The sequence below is a fragment of the Micropterus salmoides genome, unplaced genomic scaffold, assembly GCF_014851395.1.
Source record: "Micropterus salmoides isolate LMB-PRFRI ecotype aquatic unplaced genomic scaffold, ASM1485139v1 Ms_hic_scaffold_6, whole genome shotgun sequence".
NCBI classification, from domain to species: domain Eukaryota; kingdom Metazoa; phylum Chordata; class Actinopteri; order Centrarchiformes; family Centrarchidae; genus Micropterus; species Micropterus salmoides.
The window spans coordinates 2,300,199-2,324,960 of record NW_024044348.1 but is presented as its reverse complement, the minus strand read 5'-3'; the positions used below and the strand labels follow the sequence as shown (position 1 = coordinate 2,324,960).

Below are 24,762 nucleotides of genomic sequence, written 5' to 3'. Positions count from 1 at the left end.
AAGACCAGGTCAGACCTCCCTGCGGGAGTTTGGTTTTCTTTGGTTGCGTTGTGGTATTTGTTTTGTTTGCATGCTACAACACCTCCACACATGCAACCATCATCCTGCACAGACACTACTGAAACCACAGTCTACATACCTCATACATAAATTATGTTAATTTGAAGTAACTATTGATTTGGCTTATTTTTGTTAAATAAACACATGTTAACCGTTTACCATGGTGTCTCCCTTTTGTTGTGGCCTTTTGAGCCAGGTCATAACAATACAAACAAACACTATGTACTTCATTATATTTTATTCTGGTGTAAACTGTGTATAGTAGATGGTATTATCATATTTCTCTTACAGGTTTGCAGGTAATCACGCCACTGTGTAACCTGAAACAGTACTGCAGAGGAACAACATTGGTCAAAGTCCTGTATGTATGTGTACTATGGGTTTTGTAATTTAAATGTTCTTTCATAGTTTCTATTTTAATTTCTGATTTTATTTTCACTTTTACTTATGTTTTTATTTCTGACTCTTTGTGACAAGAATTAGCCTGATTTGTTAAATATTGATTTGTTGAACTGAAAGAAAAATACTCAGTAATGTTTCATGTGGACAGTCATATGTCCATAACAGTATATCTACACAGGAGCGTTTCAGCCACGTTTTTAAGTCTGTCTGATGTAACTTTATTTTATTAAACACAGCTGTCAACACGGGGCCCTGCTAGTGACCTCACCACAGTGAACACTGTGCCTGAACGCATGACAGGCGGCTCCCCCGGGGGCCAGAAGGCCTCAAAAATAACAATCCTCTGAGCCATAACTCAGTCAAATCTGAACACACAGACATGAAACACATTAAATCATTATCTCTCTGTCCGTCATGAAGAAACGTCCAGAAATCCACTTAGAAATCTGAGAAAGATGCTGCAGAACCTGCCCGAGAATATTCATGTTTAAGTTTTGCTACCAGGAGCTGCTAACAGCTGATTCAGCTTACTGCTGATGGGAACAGTTTGATTAGATGTTAATAAATATAGGCAACAAAATGGCCTAGGTAACTGTTAGCACCGAGCTGAGCCCTTCAGCACAAACGTCTACGTTTTCAGCTTGGAAACAGAGAGCAGCTGAGAGGCTTTAAACTCTGAAAACTGTCACTTACCAAACTTTCAACATGGAGACAAGATCTGCATCACCACGAGGGACAGAGTGAAAGTTCACAAACGACTGAAACAACAGGAAATAACCACAGAGAGAGAGAGAGCAATATTTCCTGCTTCAGCGCACATATGAAGACTTTAGAACAAAGCCCTTTACTTAAACATGAATTATATGCAGTAGACATACCACACACACACACACACAAACACAGACTGTTGAATTTAATGTATTGTATTTTTTCTCATCTTATTATCCTTGAAACTTTGGCAATATTGTTCACCTGACATTCATGCCAATAAATTACACTGAATTAATTAATCACCAACCAGGTTAATTATATTAACATTGTCTATATCAACTTGATATATTTTAAAAATTGCAATTCTGAGGAATTTCAATAATAATTAAAAGAATGCATTGAATACCTAATCCATCCCCCTTCCTACCTCACAGACCTCCTCCACCGTCACAATCCCTCCCGTAACCTCCTCTCCTGCGACACAAACCTCCTCTCCCCACCAATCAGCACCAAGCACCGTACATGGGGGGACAGAGCTTTCACCATCGCAGCGCCCTCCCCGTGGAACTCTTTACCCACGCACACCCAAGAATGTAGCGACATGGACTCTTTCAAATCACTTACCAAAACCCACCTCTTTAGACTAACTTTTAACCTTTTAAATAATGTTATATTGTTACTGCTGCTGTTATTTATACGGTCGCCCCTATGCTCTTTGTATTTTGTATCATGTTATTACTTATGGTTCATATATTTTTCTATCTATGTATTTGATCTGTTTTTAAATGTATATAACTACTGGTTTTATTGTATAGTGTCATTGAGTGTCCTGCAAAACGCTATAGAAATAAAATGTATTATTATTATTAAATATTTCTTTTACTCTGTTTTTCTGTGATAACAGGATAATTTTCTTGTGATCTTGAGATAACAAACTAGAGTTGATTACAGGGGGTCAGCAGGTGCGTTTCTTTAGGATAATTTCCAAACTCAGTTGGCAGCGCGCAGGACTCCCTGCTTGACTGTTTGACTCCCACTCTAAACAACTTTTTTTTTCTCTTTTTTTGTGTGTTTTTTATTACCCTCTGCAACAAAGTTGTTATGAAGAGATTTAGGGGAATCCAATCACACATTTCCAAGGTTATTTCAAAGGTTCCGAAATAGCCGTCAGGAAATGTGTAACGTTAAATGGATTCCCCTGAATGAGAAGCGCAGGAATTTCCTCTGCCTGGGAATGATGGGGAAAAGAAAAGTCGTAGGTTGATGGATGTGGACCAATTGCCGGGATGCACACAGTCCAGCACGTGCTTTATTGTGAGCAGGTGAAACAGTCTCTTCATAAGAGTTGAAGAGGATTATGAAAATTTTTTTAAATAAATTGGTCTTCAGTGAGGATCAAACACACAAACCAACTGAGCTAACCAGTGATACTACAAACTGGAATTATCATTAAGAAACGGTCCTGCCGACCCCTGTGTTAAACTACCGTTTAGTTATAATATTTAATAAAAATATATATTTCTTACAACGATAAATTCAATAACTGATATTGCAGAATGAAGCAATGTGAATCTTTTGTAATCAGCTAATGGAAAATCCAGTGACCATCAGTCTTTGGAGTTTACTGAAGAACTTTCAAACCCTCTGACATCATCATTTAAATGGCGACGTGGGACAGGGAGGGACTGCCCATTGGCTATCCTCCAGACTATGGGAAGTTCACAGTCAATTCAAGCAATCTTCCTGGAGTAACAACAGGAAGAATTTCGGGGGGAATACTAATTTGGTTTAAAGCTCAATATACAAATCCCATTGAACTTGTTAGAGAAGGTGAAAATTAGACAGTATATGGCTTCAATTAAAAAAAGACCAGACCTCCAACACCCAGCAGCACAATGCAAGTTACACAAAGAGATTTAAAGTGCTAATAATATTAGTAACAAAATAATATTCAAGGACCGCGGAACCGCTAGGGCCGGTAAATGTATTGCTGATTGTGTCACGTGATGTAAACACAACTTTTCACACACGCAGTCCACTAGTAAAACTCTCTGTACTTGTATCACACCTCACATGGATTCAGTTGCCTGTCTGGTTTGTTGTTGACATGATCAAAGAACCACCGTGTTGAGTAAAGTTTTTGTACTAACGACAAGATCTCCCACTTCACCACCACCCACACACAAGCAGTGATGGTAATCAGATGAGAAAGTCTGTGATCTTGGTTTTACAACATCTTACAGAAGATATAAAACCACAAGAAAATAACAGAACAAAAGATAGAAAAACAAGAGAACTTTTGAATTTGAAATGACTTTACTTTCCATTTTCAAGGTACAAAACAAAAAAACATACAAACAGGGAAACATGTCCTATAAATTCATCTAAACCATGGAGATAAAAAAGTATAGATATAGACAGATAGATATACAGACCTGCAAACTCCTCAGAGTAAAAAACGTGTTGCCCTATGTTTGAAATTACTGTTTACCAGGTATGCGGCGCATCCCATGCAACAAGAGATTAACGGCGGCTGCCAAATTGCTTTATGTTACACTTACTCTCGCATCAGCTGTTGTGTAAACACTCACATTTAACTTACCCACATCTGGGTAATGACTGCCTAACGCGTGAGCGCGCACGACAACCTAATATTCAGGGTAGCTCAGAATTCGAGCAGTACCCGTATATCTCGGAACTCAGGGCAGAGCACCCGGCTAACGATAAGCCTAGCTAACGTTACAGGGATATTCCACCATTTGGGGAATAAAGCTCATTTTCCACCTCCCCTCGAGTAGAACAATTGTTTTTTACCGTTTTGGAAACCATTCAGCCGATCTCTGGGTCTGGCGGTACCACTGTTAGCATAGCTTAACGTAATTATACTAACGTAATAGGTATGACGACAATACAATATTATTGTAAATTATATCACATTAAAAAAGCGGTAGCTAACGTTAATTGAATCAAGCAAACAAATAGCTGTTGTTGCTCCAAAAAGCTTGACTTTCACATAAGATTCCTTAACGTTATAAGTTTCCATCTGACTCGCGTGGTAGCCAGGTGTCTCATCCAATGGCGAGCTCAGTTGACGCTGTGTGCTAAGATTCCGATTGGCCCAGACAAATGTCAACTATAAGAATTATCCAATAATGTTTCGCAATTCTAGCCTGCATGGCATGCAGATGAATGGCAGCCTACCCCCCCTCCCCCAAAACAAAAACTCTCCGGTTCTACGCGATTCACGTAAATGACCCAATTGACCAAGAAAACGGCGATTGACGCCGAAAAGCGACAAGTTTGCAGGTGTGGATATAGATTTACAACATCTAGAAACATTAGAAAACATGGTGAATGCTTCAGCAATGTTTAAAGAAATTGTTTGTCTTTCAGTCTGAGTAAAAGGACAGTTTAATTCAAATATAAGTTACCAGAGTTCATTCTGTTTCAGATGCTGCATATCATCAAGTGTTTCTGGTTAAACTGGTAAAATGTTGCTTGAGACAAATGAATGTTTTGAGTCTGAGACACAGTGTGTGCGTGTGTGATGGTGAACAGAGTGAACTTTGACTTCAGCAGCTGATCTTCAGGCAGCAGTGTTTCTGACCTACAGAGAACACAGAGCCACTGAGGAACCAGACCGGAGCCTAAAGGCAGGATAAACAGGTTCAGTGAACGTGGTGTTGAAGGTGTGGAGGTGGGTCAGTCTGTTACAGAAGACTCTGTAGAAGGACAGAGTGCCAGCAGGACAGTCCACATACACTGCTACTCTGTTAGAGGAGGGGGGGGAGAGGAGGGAGGGGTGGAGCAGATAGACGAGGAAGAGGAGAAGGAGGAAAATATTAAGTGTGTCAGGGAGAAGGAAGCTAAGGAGGAAGCTAAGGAGGAAGCTAAGGAGGAAGACGAGGGGTAATGAAAGGTTGTTGTGAAGGTAGGAGTTGAATATATCTCTTGTATACTGACAGACAGAGTACGCAGCACCAAAGCATCTCAGACTCCAGGACTGATCATTGTCTCCAAACAAACAGTCTTTCCTGTTTCCTCTCCTGCTGATTCTCCTGTAAGTCGCAGCTATTTCAACTCTTCCTCTGCACTCCACCTCCCAGTAGGAGCGACCAGTCAGACCATTTGTACACATCAGCTGAGGCCAGTCAAACCTGTCTGGATGATCAGGATATGACTGCTCCTGTTCCACATATGTCACCTTCTTGTTGTTAAACGTAAGTTTGAGCTCTGCGTTCACTGTGTTTGTGTCCAGCTCCAGTTCACAGGCATCTGATGGAGAGAACAGACACAAAACATCTGCAGGTTACCATCTGTTCATTTATTAACAACTTTACTGACAACTACGGAAAAAAATAACATTTATTTCATAACAAACTGTGAACTGTAACAACATTAACAATTACTTAACGTGACAGCCACGGTTTCCAAATTGTTATCAGAAAGGTGCAAAAGCCAGCATCTACCTTTGACGCAGAGGCATATATTAGGATTTTAAGAGACGTATGTTGCCATCATGCTTATTTCAGCAGGACAATGGTGGGCCTCATTCTGCGCACGCTACAACAGCGTGGATTCATAGACACAGGGTGTGTGGGCTTGACTGACCTGCTGCCAGTCCAGATCTGATTCTTATTTGCGCATCATGAAGAGGAAAAAAAACGGCGACACAGACTGTTGAGCAGCTGAAGTTTTGTATCAAGCAAGAATGGACAAAAAATCCAATTGCAAAAATGGCACAATGTGTATCTTCACTTCCCCAACGATTAGAAAGTGTTTTTGAAAGGAAGGGTGATGTCACAAGTTGGTAAACATGCCTCTGTCCCAATTTTGTTGAGTGTGTTGCAGGCGTTAAATTCTAACTTTGTTTATGTTTACAAAATACAATTACACTGATCCGTAAAACTATTGAATATATTTTCTTTGTAGTTTTCTTGGTTGAATAAAGGTTCACATGAATGAACAAAGAAATCCCAACTTTTATGTAAATGGGGTTTGTATATCTGTTATTTAAAAAATCTTCAGGTAAGGAAAATAGTGATCGCCAGCCAGCCGAAAACTTCTTGTATCACTCAGTTTATACGTTAACGTTCAAATACACATAACTTTACGCCTAACTTTAACTAGGGCCGGGCTATAAATAATATCACAATGTTTTTTGGTTATATTGTATTACATGATATATATGGGTGGAAATCCGAGGAGTCGATTACGATTCAGAGGGCTACGATACAATTATAGAAATATTATCGATGCATCTTAATGCGTTACTTTTTCTATGCAGGATTTCTTTTTTCTCACTGTGTGACTTCAGAAATACTGTACTAATCCCTGTACTACTTGATACTTTTAAAGAAAGTATCCTTCAGGGTCACACTGTGACCTCCACCGTACATTTACTGCCAGACTGACAACTTACTGCTTATCTTTTCCTCTGCTCTGCTCACTTTCATTGGATCACTTCAATAAAATGTTCAATGTGGAATTATATGAAGAGGGTCTGGGGGTCTTTCCCCAGAAGATTTGGAGCATTTTACAGTCAATTTCCTGCATTCTGGTAACATTTCCTGCCACCACTTATAATCAGTGCTTGAAGTGGAAAATATAGGTGCTGGGCAATATGGCTGAAAATGTTATCACTATAAAACATTTCACATCATTCAATGTGGCCCGCCTACATATTGATTTTCTATTTTATTTTTATTTTACTAGGCCTATTTAAAATGGTATTTGATTGCGGAGCGCTGTAGCGCATTTGCGCAGCACATCTTCTCGCTCGTCCCTCTCTCTCTCCCTCATGAACACCGCTGCACAAATCTGTCCAAGGCAACGCTGTCGAACGCCAAGCTTAAAAAAAGTTATTAGCAAGCATGTAAGGAGTCTAGCTAATGAGAAGAGCCAAGCTAATGTTAGAATACAGCTAGTTAGAAAGTTAGAACGTTGTTTATAGCTGGTGCCACAGTTACACTGTCATTCTGTGGGAAACACTCACTTAACAAATCTGAGGTAAAACATTCAAAACAATTATGATTAAATAAATTTCAATTAAGTAATATTTTTTTCAGTCCCTTTTCCTCAACAAAGTGCGGATTTGTTCGTGATTCAAGTGAATTAAATCAAACACTTGACATTTGTTATATTGTTATTGAGGAAAATTATATTGTAATAATTATTATATAATTAATATATCATTATTGTTTTATTGCGCAGCCCTGCTGGTACTCTGCATTCACATGGGAGCTCATGGCTGCATGAAAGGCATGGTGTCGATGTTTGTTTGTTTACTGTTTTTCTTCTTCTCTTATAACGCAGATTTGCCATGATTTTTCTCTTGCTTCAGGGCTTCCCCTGGTAACCTCTGTGTTTCACGTCATACCCGCTATGAACTGTGAGCAATTCCCTCAGCCAAAGGGTCTAAAAAGGGCTCAAAATGTCCACGAGAAAGCCCTCGCGCACTTGACAATTTGACAGTGGGACAGCCCTAAGCCCTCACGGACTTCCTGGGAACGCGCCTCAAAGTCTGTGAGTCTGTGAGGGTGGACGTTGGGATTGGGCCCAACTGTGCAGAGGAAGACTGCATTCGACAATATATATATATATAGTCGAATACAAAAACGCCTCGCGACGGAAATTCCGGCACAGCGCCGGAGAACTTTAAGCCCTGCATTAAGCATCGCCTTGTTCCTTAAAAGACTTGCTTGCTCTTAACTTAACAGCACCTGTCAGCTAGATGTCCTCTGAAGAATGAGGAGAGGAAGGTAACCAAGCGTTAAGTTTACTGTGCTCGCAGTGTGCGGTTGAAAATCATTAGTTGCACATTGATATTAATGATCATGTAAAATTTTATTAGCAGCGGACATTCATACAGCAGCAGCTGTGCGCCGAATGTAATAACTACATGGAGCCTTTATATTAATTGTTTAGGGGCAACACCATAGACTGTGGAACACTGGTCTCTGATATGTGCACACCACGGTCCAGGGGCTGCACTTCAAATTCCAACTGTTGCATTCAACATTATGTTATGAATTAACATCAAGAAAAAATATTTTTTACATATGTAAATCAATTTCTCCCACCCCTAATGATGGATATGTCGATATATACACATTTTGTCTAAAATAATTTACCGTGATGATCATGAAAACATGAAAACTTGATGATCTTGTAGAACAGGGGTTCTTAACCTTTCTGGTAGTCCGACCCCTTTTTGAGGTTGAAAATTAATTTTTCTGTTTTTGTGTCTATAGTAGCATTCTCGCGACCCGCATGGGACCAGGGGGTTCCTGACCCCCAGGTTAAGAACCACTGTTGCAGAATATGATGCATTGCTGTAGTTTATTCTACCCAGCAGGATATGAAGTAGTTGAAATGAGCTCAACCTGACAGGAACATTTTAATGCACTAAGAATGCTTAAAGTAAATTGTCCTATAATACTTGCCTACCTTAAGGAAGGTGGCTTCAGGTGACTCCACTGAGCGTTTTTTCATTCATTCATTCTATATATATTCCATATTTCCAGCCACACTTACAAAAACAGAAAACACACTCACACTTCCTCAGACCAGGTTTCAGTCTCTGCAGTCCACCATGGTCCACCCTGGAGGAAGAAACAGAGTGAGCAGGCACATGCACACACACATAAAACGGGGCTTCAGCACCTGCCCCTTTTCATCCTCAAGAGAAATTGCCCTTTTTTCTGGGGTGCTCTCTCTCTCTCTCTCTCTCTCTCTCTCTCTCTCTCTCTCAGCAGCACAACAACTCACAGACAGACAGGCAGCAGCCCCTCCCTGCTTCTGGCTTGTGTGGAGGTGAGTGGTGATGAACAAAAGACTAAACTACCAGTGCATCCAGTTTACCGCTAATTAAATAAAGGACAAAAGGCAAAAATAGGCCTATACTTGCTAACATGTGTGACGCACGAGCTGAGCTAATGTAATAAGTTAGCTGAAGTTTAGCTAAGGCAATATCTCATGGCCATACAGGCTAATGTACTGTACTGAATGGAGACACTACAGGTGAAAACAGTAACATTTGTGTCATCATAATCGCTACATTGATATGCAAATTAGGTGTTAATTGATTAAAATGTGCACATTTGCACACATTTGACAAGTCACTGCATGTGAATAGAACAAAATAACTAAAGACTATCACCACAGAACTTCTCCAGTTAATGACTTACATCAAGAGCATTTTCCTCTGAAATGTTCTGAGTAAATATGCAAATTAGCTTGTTTTGGTTAATTTAGAATAAATCTATAGATGCAAACAGACAGTAGGCGGTAGCAGGCTTAAAACCAACACCATCTAAATGTGTATTACACATGGAAGCAAAATAGACCACTATATGAAAAAAGTGTCCTTCATTAAACAGTAACTTCATAGTTACTGTTAGCTCCTCATCTAATAACTCTCTATTCAATTAGTTTGTTGTATGCTGATAGATCCTTACTTGATACAGAGTGCCCTCCCTCAAATAATATAATAGCAACAACAATAACGTATTTGATCAATACATTACTGTATTCAGGGAATTCAGTATTCTGTTGCTTGACTGAGTGAAGAGGAAGGTTATCTTTACTCATATGGCATCTTGCTTGTGATACAAAAAGTATTTATTTTAATTATGCCTGCAGTCCAATGCCACAGTTTAGTGTGAAGATTTCTGTTGATTTTGGAGTGTTATGTATTCCAATAACACCAAAGAATTAAAACTATTTATTGCCTTGTGAAAAATAAGCACATTATTAATGAAACTATGTCCCTCTCCTTGGTGCTGTCATTTATTCTAAATATTAAACAATTGTGTGTGAGGGAATAAAAATAAATTGGAAGGAAGTTAGAGTTGTGTTACTATATTTAATGTTTTGTTTTAAAAAAAAAAAAATTATGAGAAGTGCCCTTTTTTTCACCAAATTGCCTGTGCACATCCCTCAAAGTGACAATCAGCTTCATACAACTTCACTCATATCCACCATAATACATGAACCAAAGTTCCCTGTTTAGTCAGAGTAAGAGCTGCTACTGACGGTCCACATGTCTATACCTGAGAGTGTCAAGTCTCCATTGTGGATCCTCCAGCCCAGCAGACAGTAGCTTGACTCCTAAGTTTCCTGGATGATTGTAGCTCAGGTCCAGTTGTCTCAGATGGGAGGGGTTGGAGCTCAGAGCTGAGGCCAGTGAAGCACAACCTTCCTCTGTGATCAGACAACCTGACAGGCTAAACACACACACACAAACAGGGCCTCACTGTCGGTGTAAACAGTTTGTTAGACGTTCACAGTAGCCCGCTGTTTTTTGTTATAAAAAAAGAAACCCTCAGGAAATGGCGCTAAAGGCTCGACACCAAGGCTAACATGTAGCAGTCCTACTACATCTTTTCCTCCATCTTCCCAGGTCAATGGCACTTGACTCTCCTCGTTTACTCCTCTCACAGAGAGCGAAGTATCAGAACTCCTGACCCGTAGCCGTCCCACTACATGCCCACTGAAACTGATTCCTACCAATCTCCTCTAAGCCATATCTTCTACCGTGGTCCGTGTGTTAAATACTTCTCTGGCTTCGGGAACCTTCCCAACCACTTTCAAAAGGTCTCAGATTACACCCTTACTCAAAAAGCCCTCACTCGACCCAACTCAAGTCCAGAAGTATCGACCAGTTTCTCTTCTACCATTTCTATCCAAAGCTGTCGTACAAACAGTCTTCAAACATGTCTCAGAATTCCTCTCATAGATTGACCTCCTAGGTCCATATCAGCCTGGTTTTAAGAGTGGCTACTCTACTGAAACAGCTCTTTTGTCTGTGACAGAAGCCCTAAGGTCAGCCCAGTCCTCGGTTTTTATTCTGCTTGACCCATCAGCTGCCTTTGGCACAGTCAATCACAGGATACTGCTGAAGGCTTGCCACCTTCAACAAAATCTAAGACTGAATTCTTGGTCATTCCAGCCAAGCAATCTATCCACCATAACACCCAACTGCAAACTAACTCCTCTTCTTCACTCCAACCAAGGTGGTGAGAAACTTGGGTGTCATGATTGATGACCAGCTGTCCTTTTCAGACCATGTTGCTGCTGTCTCTTGGTCGTGCCGCTTTGCTCTATACAATGCTCTATTTAAAAAATCAGACCCTACCTCACTCAGTACGCCACTCAGCTTCTGGTGCAAGCCATGGTTATCTCTCGCCTCAACTATTGCTACCTACGTTCCTTCTGGGCCACTGCGCTCCTCCAACGAACGCTGCCTCCCTACAATCTCAGTCCCTGTTCTCATCTGTGACACCATGATGGGGCTACCACATGCAATCAGAATAGGGTCGTCCCTCTCTAGCTCTTTAAAACTCATCTCTTCCGAGAACACTTTCTCTTGTAACACCTCTAACATTACATTACATTTATTCATTTAGCTTGCACTTTTATTGAATGCGACTTACAGTTGCTATACATGTCAGAGGTTGCAAGCCTCTGGAGCAACAATGGGTTAAGTGTCTTGCTCAGGGACACAATGGTGGATGGTCACAGTGGGAAGTGAACCTGGGTCTCTCACACCAAAGGCATGTGTTTCATTTATTGCACCATCGCCACATGTGCTATTCTTCTTCTATCCCCTTACAATTCTCTTGTACTGATTACAATTTTTTTTTAATTCTTACTTTTTTCCCTAGGTATTTACCCCATTGATTCCATACGTGCTATTAGTTCTTACTAGTATTTATAGCTGCCCTTATTAGTATGTATTGTCAGTTGAAGATCTTGTGCTGTATTTGACGCTTTGTTGATGCTTCTATGCTGTTCCTCACATGTAAGTCACTTTGGATAAAAGCGTCTGCTAAATGAGTAAATGTAAATGTAAAAAATTTACATTTGCAGTGGCGCAATGGATTAGACACACACCTTTGGTGTGAGACCCTGGTTCAATCCTCCACTGTGACCCATCCACCATTGTGTCACTGAGCAAGACACTTAACCCCTAGTTGCTCCAGAGGCGTGCGACCTCTGACATGTATAGTAATTGTAAGTCGCTTTGGATAAAAAGCGTTAGCTAAATGAATAAATGTAAATGTAAAAAAAAAGAATGCAAGTCCAACTAATGCTCCATCTCCTGCACTACCTCTGGCTTTGAAACCAAACTCCTTGATGGTGGCTGGACTGTTGGAGTTGCCCTGGGTGAAAGACACCCATGTTGTGTGTTGATGTGTTAAGAGTTTTCTCCAGAAAATGAGAGGGTTGCTTCTATGTGACTAATGGTGCTTTCAGACCAAAAGCGAAGCAAGCGTTCGGGGCGGTGAGTTTACACACAAAGTCAATGAAAAGATGTGTAGAGCCGCAATCTCCTGTCGGGGGAGGGGCCCGGCAACACAAAGGCAACGCGAAGGAATTCGCATGAGAAGTCATGCTAAGTCGCGATAGCATATCAATTGATGAGATTGTCCGCACGTCACCGAGGCTTCAGAGCGTTGTGTGGAGAGGGCAAGGCAGAGCGGGGGATTGAAAATCTGCTGGCCGGCTGAGAGATGCTAAACTTGGGGAGCAGGGAGCAGCGCTTCAACCATTAGACAAATAAACCCCCGTAGTCGGTCGGATTCTGCTCTGACAACTACGTCATATACTCGCAGGAGCTCGGAGTAAACTGCTCTTATTACATTAGCTTTTTACTTTAGTTTTCAACGTTGATTTATCTTCACTGGAGCTTCTCAGCAGCTAGCTTCTGTGCACATCCGGTTCCAATGTTGTTGTTAGCGTCGTTAGCTCTGTCGGACTTCATATTTATATAAATACCAGACAAAACTGGACATTACTTAGAGAAAAGAAAGCGAGGAGGTTGAACTACCTGTTGAGTTCAGAAAACATGTGTCTCTAACTTTATTATTATTATTCCAGCTATCATTGTACTTTAATGTTAGCATAGCCCTGATCGATCCAAACTCCATTCAGAAAACAAACATTTTAGAAGTTGTTGTCTTGCTGATAGACCTAACAAAGCATGAATTCACATGTTTAACAAATCTGCATCATCTTGTAGTTATTTCGGCATCAGTTTAATCCGTTTATTGCTATTTAATCACAGCAAAATGTTTACTTTGGGTTCATACAGTTGTAATAAAGGTGAGTAGTGTTTATTCATGTTATCGCACTAAAATCGCCTTCTCGCATTGTGTGTGAACACTTGCAGCGAATGTACTCATGCGAGGAAAGTGTCGCGAGGCGAAAATTCGCGGTTGGTCTGAATGCGGCATAAGAGTTGCTGAGAGGAGGGCTCCAACTGTTGTCTTTGCTTCTTCACCTAACAGAAAGTCACAAAATGTGCATACATTTAATTTCTGTAGATCTTTACCCTTGCAAGTATACTGGCGTGGTCATGGGGGCTTCTCTTACCTGCCTTTAAGACTGGAACAACATATTTCTTGTGCTTGAAGTTCTGGCAGAAAATTATGTTTACATACAACTCCTGACCTGGCTTCCCCTTAAGTACCATATTGCTGTGACATTTAATACAAGATCATAAAAATGACTATAAAGCCTCAACATTTAACTTGCCAGATGACTCTTTGCAGACAGCTGAATTCTGACCTGAGAGTTTCCAGTGTACAGTGTGAACTCTCCAGTCCAGCAGACAGCAGCTTCACTCCTGAATCCTTCAGGTCGTTGTTATTCAGGTGCAGCTCTCTAAGACTACAAGACTGGGAGTTGAGAGCTGAAGACAAAATTTCACAGCTTCTCTCTGACAATTTACAGCCATTCAACCTAAAAATGTTTGATCAGGCAGTTTATTCACTGGTCAAGTGTTTTTAGAAAAAGGTTTGCTCAATACATTTAAACAAAAGGCTGAATCCTGACCTGAGAGATTCCAGTGTTGGGAAAGAACTCTCCAGTCCAGAAAACAACAGCTTCACTCCTGAATCCTGCAGGTTGTTGTTACTCAATTCCAGCTCTCTCAGACCAGAGGACTGGGAGCTGAGAACTGAGGACAGAGCTTCACAGCTTTTCGCTGACAGTTTACAGCCACTCAGCCTAAAAAGGATTTTTGTCAGTACGTTCAATTAATATAATTAATATCTGTCATAAGTAAAGCTCAGAGAGTCATCATTTTCAAATAGCCAAACACTAACCTGAGATTTTCCAGTCTGCACTGGAGACTCTGTAGTCCAGAAGACAATAGCTTCACTCCGGAATCCTGCAGGTTGTTATTACTCAGGTCCAGCTCTCTCAGACTACAAGACTGGGTGCTGAGACCTGAAAACAGAGCTTCACAGCTTCTCTCCGAGAGGTTACAGCCACTTAACCTAAAAGGGATTTCAATCAGTTCATTCAATAATCAATAGCCTATATGAAGTAAATATCAGTGTAAAGGGTCATCATTTTAAAATAACTGAACATCAACCTTAGAACTGACACTCTGCAGTGTGGACTCTTCAGTCCAGCAGAAAGCAGCTTCACTCCTGAATCCTTCAGGTCATTGTTATTCAGGTGCAGCTCTCTCAGACTACAAGACTGGGAGCTGAGAACTGAGGACAGAGCTTCACAGCTTCTATCTGAGAGGTTACAGCCACTCAGCCTGAAGAGGATTAAGCAACACATGAGAAGAAAAACAAACGATAGTTGTTAGTAGTAGTTTTACAGGTTTTAGTAATGCCAAATTTAACATAGATAGTTCTGTATGCACATACAGAGCTTTGTTGGAGTCATGGACCACTGGCACCAGCCTCAGAAGAGCCTCCTCTGAAGCAGAATATTTCTTCAGGTCAAACACCTCCAGATCTTTTTCTGATGACAGTAAGATGAAGACCAGAGCTGACCACTCAGCAGGAGAAAGTTTATCTGTGGAGAGACTTCCTGAACTCAATGACTGTTGAATCTCCTCCACTAGAGAACGATCATTCAGTTCATTCAGACAGTGAAACAGATTGATGCTTCTCTCTGCAGACAAATTCTCCTTGATCTTCTTCTTAATGTACAGGACTGTTTCCTGATTGTTCTCTGAGCTACTTCCTGTGTGTATCAGCAGGCCTCGTAGTAGAGTCTGATTGGTCTCTACTGAAAGACCCAGGAGGAAGCGGAGGAACAAGTCCAGGTGTCCATTTGGACTCTGTAAGGCCTTGTCTACAGCACTCTCATAGAAATCTGTAGATTTGCTTTCTGACACTTCCTTTGGCAGCAGATTGACACCAGAGTTGATGAATGTCAGATGGACATGAAGAGCAGCCAGAAACTCCTGAACGCTCAGATGGACGAAGCAGAACACCTTGTCCTGGTACAGCCCTCTCTCCTCTTTAAAGATCTGTGTGAACACTCCTGAGTACACTGAGACTGCTCTGATATCGATGCCACACTCTGTCAGGTCTGATTCATAGAAGATCAGGTTGTCTTTCTGCAGCTGCTCAAAAGCCAGTTTTCCCAGAGACTCAATCATCATCCTGTTCTCTGGAGTCCAGTGTGGATCCGTCTCAGCTCCTCCATCATACTTGGTGTTCTTCAGTTTGGTCTGAACCACCAGGAAGTGGATGTACATCTCAGTCAGGGTCTTGGGCAGCTCTCCTCCCTCTCTGGTCTCCAAGACCTCCTCCAGAACTGTAGCAGTGATCCAGCAGAAGACTGGGATGTGGCACATGATGTGGAGGCTTCGTGATGTCTTGATGTGGGAGATGATTCTGCTGGCCTGCTCCTCATCTCTGAATCTCTTCCTGAAGTACTCCTCCTTCTGTGGGTCAGTGAAACCTCTGACCTCTGTCATCATGTCAACACACTCAGGAGGGATCTAATTGGCTGCTGCAGGCCGTGTGGTTATCCAGAGGCGAGCAGAGGGAAGCAGGTTCCCCCTGATGAGATTTGTCAGCAGCACATCCACTGAGGTGGACTCTGTAACATCAGTCAGGACCTCATTGTTGTGGAAGTCCAGAGGAAGTCGACACTCATCCAGACCGTCCAAGATGAACACAACCTGGAACTCTTCAAAGCTGCAGATTCCTGCTGCTTTGGTTTCAGGAAAGAAGTGATGAACAAGTTCCACCAAGCTGTACTTTTTCTCTTTCAGCACATTCAGCTCTCTGAAAGTGAATGGAAATGTGAACTGTATGTCCTGGTTGGCTTTGTCTTCAGCCCAGTCCAGAGTGAACTTCTGTGTTAAGACTGTTTTCCCAATGCCAGCCACTCCCTTTGTCATCACTGTTCTGATTGGTTCTTCTCTTCCAGGTGAGGGTTTAAAGATGTCTTCTTGTCTGATGGTTGTTTCTGGTTTTTCTGGTTTCCTGGATGCTGTTTCAATCTGTCTGACCTCATGTTCATCATTGACCTCTGCAGTCCCTCCCTCTGTGATGTAGAGCTCTGTGTAGATCTGGTTCAGAAGGGTTGGGTTTCCTGCTTTAGCAATCCCCTCAAACACACACTGGAACTTCTTCTTCAGGGTACACTTGAGTTTTCGTCGGCACACTGTAGCAGTTCCTGAATAAGCAAACAACAAATGAAGTCAGTGAGTGGATCCTACAGAAAATCTGAGAATCTAAACATTTAAATGTGGCTGTTTCCCATGTCGCCTCCAATTCCTCTTTCCATCATGTTAAATCTGTTCAAATATTCTTACTACTCCGCCAGAGACGCTCAGCCAGCTCCTCCTGCTTCATTCTCCTCAGGAAGTCCAGTGTGATCTTCAAAAATGCCTCTCTGCTGCTCCTCCTCTGCTCTTCATCCTCACCGTCCAACACCTCCTCATCCTTACTCAGACTTTTTTTCAGGACATTTAATGACTCAATATGTGACTTATTTCAGCGACACCAGACATTATGTTGTTCAAGCCAGCTGTTAGACAAAAAGCTAAAGGAAGAATGGAGAACGAGGGAGAAAGGCGTTCTTTCCACAGCTGGAAGTAGCTGCTGCCATTATTGTGTCACAGTCTAAGATGCAAAGAACATTGTCGTCTATGGTAAACTCTGTGCGACCAGCAAAAAGCTTTCAACCGTGAACAATTCTACATCTAATTTATTGAAGCATCTGCTAAAGTAGCACAGCAACATGAAACTTACAGAAAGAAATGTTTTGTGAAAATACGGAATAGCCTACTGCTCTTAAATACATGTGCAGATAATAGTTCAAAAGTCGGGATTTACTTGCTTTATTTTTTTATTTCAGCCGGTGGCGTTATATACGTTATATTAAAAAAAAACATACTCCTTGCTGCTGTTATGAATATCATATTAGTTAAAAAGTGGGGAGAGAGTCCTTTGTTTGGGGGTGAAGGAAGTGGTAGTAATAGTAGTAGTAGTTGATTTATTTGTGGCAGCCCACAAATAAATCAACGCACACACATATTGAATTTTCTATGTTTTTTTACTAGACGTATTTAAAGTCATATTTGATTGCAGAGCTGCATGCAGTGCATATATTCAGGCAGCACCTCCACCTGCTCTCTCTCTCTATGTAAAAAAAACACATTCTCCACTACAAGGACGCTCTTTCTACAGCCAAATCCACCTATTATGCAGGTATAATTAGTTCAGGCGAAGGAAACACCAGAGCCCTGTTCTCCATGGTCAACAATACACTGCGGCCACTGGACTCTCTCGTACCTCATCTGTACACAACTGCTTACTGTAACTCCTTAATGTCATTTTTTAATGCCAGTACACAAGATTCACCAGCAACTGACTACTAATACCTCTCATAGTTTGTCTTTTTCAGTTCTCCCGACACCTCTTTGTCGTTCATTTTCAAGTTTCTTGCTTACCTCTGTTGCTGAAATATTGGACGTTATGTTATGAGTTAAGGATTCTGGTCTTGTTTTGGTTCCATGTCTTGAGTTCTACTGTTTTGCCTTGTTTATTCTTGTGATGATTTTGTGTTGCATGTCTTAGTTCCTAGTTCTGTCCCTTAGCTCATGTCTTGGTGTTTACTCCTGGTCTGCATACTTCTGTGTTGTTATTTTGCCCATGTCTGCTCTGTGATTAGTCTTTTTTCCCTGATGGTTGTAGTTTATTTGTATAATTTGTGATATGTCTGCTTGTGTTCTGGATTAGTGTGTTATTTATATTATTCTGATCTGTTCTGTTCAGTGCCAGCCTTAGTTCTTGTCCAATTCTATTTCTACGTGGTTGTCGTTATTAATTTCCCAATTGTCATGATTGGTGTCTGTCTGTCAGTTCATGTTCCCTGCCAGTTTCATTTATTCATTTGGTTATGATCATTCGGTGTTAGCATGTTCTGTTCTGTTCAGCCATCTTAGTCCGTTCTGTCTTGTGGAGTTGCTTGTATTTCTCACTTCTGGATTCTGGATTTTCTGTTGCATTGCTCTTTTGCTTGGATTGTGTTTATTTTTTAATTTTTGTTAATAAACCTTTTGAACTGATGCTGCTCTGTGTTCTACATTTGGGTCCTCCAACCTGCTGAACCCTACACTCGCTGTGACACGTTATTAGAAATTTTAAACCAACTACTTGTCAGCTTGACCCTCTTCCTACCATCTTGGTGAAGGCCTGTTCAACTTCTCTCTCTCTTCCCATATAACTACCATAATACATTCCTCTCTCACCTCTGGTATTGTTCCCTCGTCTCTCTATCAGCTGCAATAACTCCTATACTTAAGAAACCCGGTGCAGACCCCAACAATTTCAACAGCTTCCGTCCTATTTCTAACCTACCTTTTCTTTCTAAAATTCTTGAAAAAACAGTTGCATATCAGGTCCATGCACACATGTCTGAGAATAACCTCTATGAACAATTCCAATCTGGGGTTAGGGGTTAGGTAAAGGGTTAGGGTTTAGTGCAGCCTTTGACACCATCTCTCATAACATCCTCCTTGACAGATTAGTCTCTATTGGACTCGCCCTTGGACTGGATTAAATCATATCTCTCTTGCCGCTCTAAGTTCATCCAACTCAAACATTTCAAATCAGAGCTATCCCCTGTCACTACCGGTATTCCCCAGGGCTCTGTCCTGGGGCCCCTTCTGTTCATCATCTATCTGTTTCCCCATATCTTTCGTAAATTTAACATCCATTTCCACTGCTATGCGGATGACACCCAGCTCTACCTGTCCACCAAACCTACCACATCTCTCCCACCCACCTCCCTCTCTGATTGCCTAACAGAAACCAAATCCTGGTTCTCTTGCAACTTCCTCAAACTTAACAGTGACAAAACCAAGGTTCTCCTCATTGGCTCCAAATCCACTTTGACTAAATGTGACAGTTTTTCTCTTACCATTGACAACTCCCCAGTTTCCTCCTCCCCTCAGGTCAAGAGTCTGGGTCCTTCAGCAGCTTCACTGGCTCCCAGTTAAATAACGCATTGATTTCAAGACTCTGCTCCTGAGCTTCAAGGCCATTCATAACCTCGCTCCTCTGTACCTCAGTGACCTCCTTCATATTAACACACCCACCCGTACTCTTAGGTCTTCTTCTTCTATTCACCTCACTGTACCTCCTGCTCGTTTGACCACCATGGGGTTCAGAGCCTTCAGCCGCTCTGCCCCTCATCTATTGAACTCTCTTCCACCAGACATCTGCAATGTTGACTCGCTCTCCATTTTGAAATCCTGCCCGAAAACACACCTTTTTAAACGGGCATATCCCACATGATCACTATTTATCAGAATATAGCAATCTTTGTTTCCAAATATTATGTACCCTGACTTAATGCACTATAATTATACTTGTTGATTTTATCGATTTATTGTTTTACTGTCATATTATGTTTTGTGAGGTGACCTTGAGTGTTCAGAAAGGCACCTATAAATAAAATGTAGTATTATTATTATTATACATCGCTGCACAAACCTGTCCATTGTTACAATATAGCCGGGTTGTCAAGGTTAGCACGCTGTATACAGCTGGTAGTCAATATTGACTTTTCAAAGACATACTGATATAATTGAGGTGACTGTTGTACAGGTGTACACTGTGATGTCACTGCTGAAATGGTCTACTGTTCAGTCCTACAACAGACTATGAAGCTCTGGAGCAAGACGGGATCCCTCTTCTCAGGAGAGTCAGATAATAACTGTTCACTTTTAAATTCTTACCTTCCACTCTTCAGGGACACACATCTGGGTTCAGTAGAGTCTGGTTTCTGTCGCTGCATCCTGATTCAAACAAACAGTTGACCAATGAAAAGTTATTTAAAAGTGAACAAAACAGGTTTGACCAGATTCGCTCTGTTCATCAGAATATTGATAATACTAAGTCATGTTTTAAGTATTGATACTAGTGTCAGGATCAATACTAATGGATCTGTATCTCCTTTGATCATGCCCTGGACATCAGAACACTCCTCTTGGGGACAATAAAGTCTAGAAGGATTTAAAGAACTGCCCTCTGGGAGTCTCTCGCTCTCAGCGTGTCTACTGCATGAACCTCAGCTGTCTTCATTTTGTTTGGTTTGCCACCAGCCAACATGCATTACACCTCATTTTCACTCAGCCAAAAACATGATTGACTGAATTTTCTCCTACTTACACACCCCAGCAGGTAGTTCATATGTTTATTAGTTTGAGTTAAATAAACTACTTTTGACGGGTATTTCCTGTTTGAGGCCTCCCTTATGTTGCCAGCCTTGAGCCAAGCGGTGACAACTGTTTTGTGCGTTGATCACCTCGTTAGTTTAGTGCTTCAATCAGTCTCTGTAGGATGATATCGCTGTACAAAAGCATCTCATCGTCACCTTAGCAAACACAAAAGACCTTTAAAACAATCTGTGGGATCTCCCACAGATGGCGATGTCAATTCCCAAGAGAGCTGATCGGTCAGTAGGCGGAGTTTTTATAGAGTTAATCTCTTACTTGGAACATAGCCTGCTCCGGAGCAGGTCACCATAAGTTACTGTACCATGGTGAGGAACCTCAGAAGGAAGTGAAGCACAGTCTTTATTTAAAATTATTAATATTAAACAGTATCAGTGTTGACATCAAACTGATGGTTCTGGTCCTGGTATTACTTTGCATCAGATCAAAACTCTATTTTGTGGCATCGACCACCTCTACTTTGAAGCTCTGGAACAAGATGGGATTCCTCCTCTCAGGACAGTCAGGTTTTAAAAATAACAATAATAATCTTTTTTTATGAACCACTTTTCAAAAACATGTTACAAAGTGCTTTCAGAAAGACAAAAACACAAGTAAAACAAGATACGCGATAATAAGAAACGTCAGGTTTAAATTGTTACCTTCTATTAGCAGGTTGTCCATACATAAAGTCAATAGGATGACCCATGGACCAGTCACTCTTCAGGGACACACAGCTGGGTTCAGGAGAGTCTGGTTTCTGTTGCTGCATCCTGATTCAAAAAAACAAATAACTACTAATGAAGTTTAAACTTGAAAAAGATTCATTCTGACCAGACTATCACCAGTTTTTAGAAGCAGATAGAAAATCAGTAAAATTACAGTATATGAGTAAAAGATGAGCGAGAGATGCAATCCCGTCTTAGTTGATTAGCTGAATAATTAGTTGCTGGAGTGTGTTCATTAGGAAAGATATTAGTTCATTATTAGTTCCTGGAAGCTGTTGTTGGAAGCTGAGCGTGTAGGTTCACTACACAGATGTGACAGTGAATAATGATGGTGGAGAGATATGAGAGCTCTGACATGGAGAAGAGTCGTGAATCTCACCTCTGAGCTTCCTGTTCCCCCTCCTCTCTCTCCTCACACTGATCCATAGCTGCTGCAGAGCTGCACTCTGTCACCACAACAACACTGAGGACGTTCAGCTGATCCACATCCGGTCACAGAGACTCTGAGCTTCAGCTGGAGAGGCAGCACAGAGAGAGAAGATGCTGCTGGTTCTCCTTCATCAGTCTATTTAAGGTGAGGCTGCTGTCACTTCATCATCACTTCACTGTCAAAGTCTACAAACACCAGGGACACCACATCAGATCTACCCTCTCCTGACAGCTCGAGGAGGGGCCCCACCACCATCGTGGGCCCCGTTACAAACAGCCAGACTTCATATGGAGAACAAACATTTAACAGGCTCAGCAGCTGATAGTTGATTTGAGGAGACAGAAGGTGAAGACACACAATGATTACATCAAAGGATCTAAAGTGGAAGAGCAACATCTAAACTCTTTCTAACATTTCATCTCTCCTCATTGACAGAAATGGAGAGGACAAAATATTAGAAACACTTCTTAGTAAAAGACAATACAATTCAACAGCAGCACAAACTACAGCCTCCAGAATGATCAACTTAAATTAACACATCTCTCACAAACTCAACATTAATACATACTCATATATTTGTAAATATTTTATTAAATGACAACGCTGAAAACACTTTGCTACAATGGAAAGTAGTGGGTGTACAGCTTGTACACGCTTGTCAGAAGGGAGGCAGGATCCCGTCCCTTCAGAGACCGGGCCGCAGGACAGTATTCCAACATGATAACGACCCCAAACACACCTCCAAGACGACCGCTGCCTCGCTAAAGAAGCTGAGCGTAAAGGAAATGGACTGACCGAGCATGTCTCCAGACCTGAACCCTACTGAGCATCTGTGGGGCTCCTCAAACAGAAGGTGGAGGAGCGCAAGGTCTCTAACATCCACCAGCTCTGTGACGTCATCATGGGGGAGTGGAAGAGGACTCCAGAGGCAACCTGTGAAGCTCTGCTGAACTCCAGGCCCAAGAGGGTTAAAGCAGCGCTGCAAAATAATGGTGACCACACAAAATATTGACACTTTGGGCCCAATTTGGACATTTTCACTTGGGGGTGTCCTCACTTTTGTTGCCAGCGGTTTAGACATTAACGGCTGTGTGATGTGTCACACAGTATAGCATATGCTGCTACTAATCACACAACTGTGTAACGTCACCTGAGACAGTACTGCACAGTAGTTCAACACAGGTCGAGAGTACTGTGTGTATGTGTACTGTTGGCTTTGTAATTTGTAATTTAAATGTTCGCCGTACCTTTCATTCAGCACAGCTAAGCACCGCTCCGTAACGTTACTCTATTAACTCTAACACGCTATTCAGTGCAGCGAGCAGCATATTGGCACAACACTCCCGAAAATAGGCAGAGTGACAGCGGCTATAGAAAGGCAGGGAGACTGCTTCACACAACATGCTGCGTGATTGTGTCAAGAGTTCTGGGAGGCAAGGTGGTAGGGTCTTCTGGTCAGCCTGAGAGAGGTCAAACCATCAAATGACTTGATCGATAGACTCTGTGGCCTTGCCATTGGTAAATATAAATAATCATTAAATTATGCCATACTACATATAAAGGGGCATTATGGAGTTTCCAGCGGCCACTAGTGGTGCGGTTTTAAGATTACAACCAGGCGTGTGCTCGTACACGTGCACGCTTGAACTCATGAGCGAGTATAATCTGAAACACAACCGCTTTCATACAGAAATCCTGCAATAAATGCAGAAACACCAGCATGCAGGCTGTGGCTTTTCACAGGCAACTCAACACCGGCTCTGTAACGTTACTTCACGTTACACCACAATAAATCTAAACTGAATGTTACGAAGCAAACAGTGGCAGGTCCGAGCTAATGTATCATTAGCTGGCTGCTCCTGGCTGGATCACTATAGGCTAATTTAGTAAACATATCGCTCCACATTTGGAACGATTTGTTAGTGGACTGCATGTCATTAGCTGCCGTGTTGTCGCGGTAGTACGAGAGAGGCTTGGGAGCGCGCACAGGGCTGAACCCAACCACGCATTAAAAGCAGAATAGTGGTTGATGCAAGCAACAGAGAAAACAGGCGTGTGCTTCATTTCTGAGTGAGTTTTGAGCCCACTGACAATAAGGCAATGAAAATTTGATTTATTAATAAGTAATTTCATTGAAAATCTGACAGATAGTCCATTTAAATAACTGATTTTGAATCAGTTCAACAACTTAGAGTGTACTGAAAGAAAAAGCCTCAGTAATGTTTCATGTGGACAATCATATGTCCATAACAGTATATCTACACAGGAGCGTTTAAACCACGTTTTTCAGTCCGTCTGATGGAACAGATACACTTCTTGTTTATGAAACACAGCTGTCTACACAGGTTACTGCCAAAACACAGGTGACCTACAATCAACACTGTGTGTTAAGGCATCAGTGGACCAGGAGCCACAAAAGAAGAACAATCCTCTGAGCCATAACTCAGTCAAATCTGAACACACAGACATGAAACACATTAAATCATTATCTCTCTGTCCCTCATGAAGAAACGTCCAGAAATCCACTTAGAAATCTGAGAAAGACGCTGCAGAACCTGCCCGAGAATATTCATGTTTAAGTTTTCTTCAGTATCACAGTAATCCAGTGGCAGCTGTCTGCTCATCTTTGGGAACACTGCTGCTAACAAGAGCTGCTAACAGCTGATTCAGCTTACTGCTGATGGGAACAGTTTGATTAGATGTTAATAAATATAGGCAACAAAATGGCCTAGGTAACTGTTAGCACCGAGCTGAGCCCTTCAGCACAAACAGCAGCTTTTCACACTCAAATGTTAAAATTTTCTGCTTTTTACATTTTTGTAAGCTAATAGTAGAAACAGAGAGCAGCTGAGTGTTTCAACACTGAAACTTACCAAACCTTCAACACGATGAAAAGATCTGCATCACCATGAGGGACAGAGTGAAAATAAAAAACGACTGAA

The 24,762-nt window shown here is 41.6% G+C and overlaps 1 pseudogene; it reads right to left on the bottom strand.

The window, feature by feature from the left end:
* Nucleotides 1-3,476: 3,476 nt before the first annotated feature.
* Nucleotides 3,477-24,755, bottom strand: LOC119890526 (annotated as a pseudogene).
* Nucleotides 24,756-24,762: the final 7 nt, after the last annotated feature.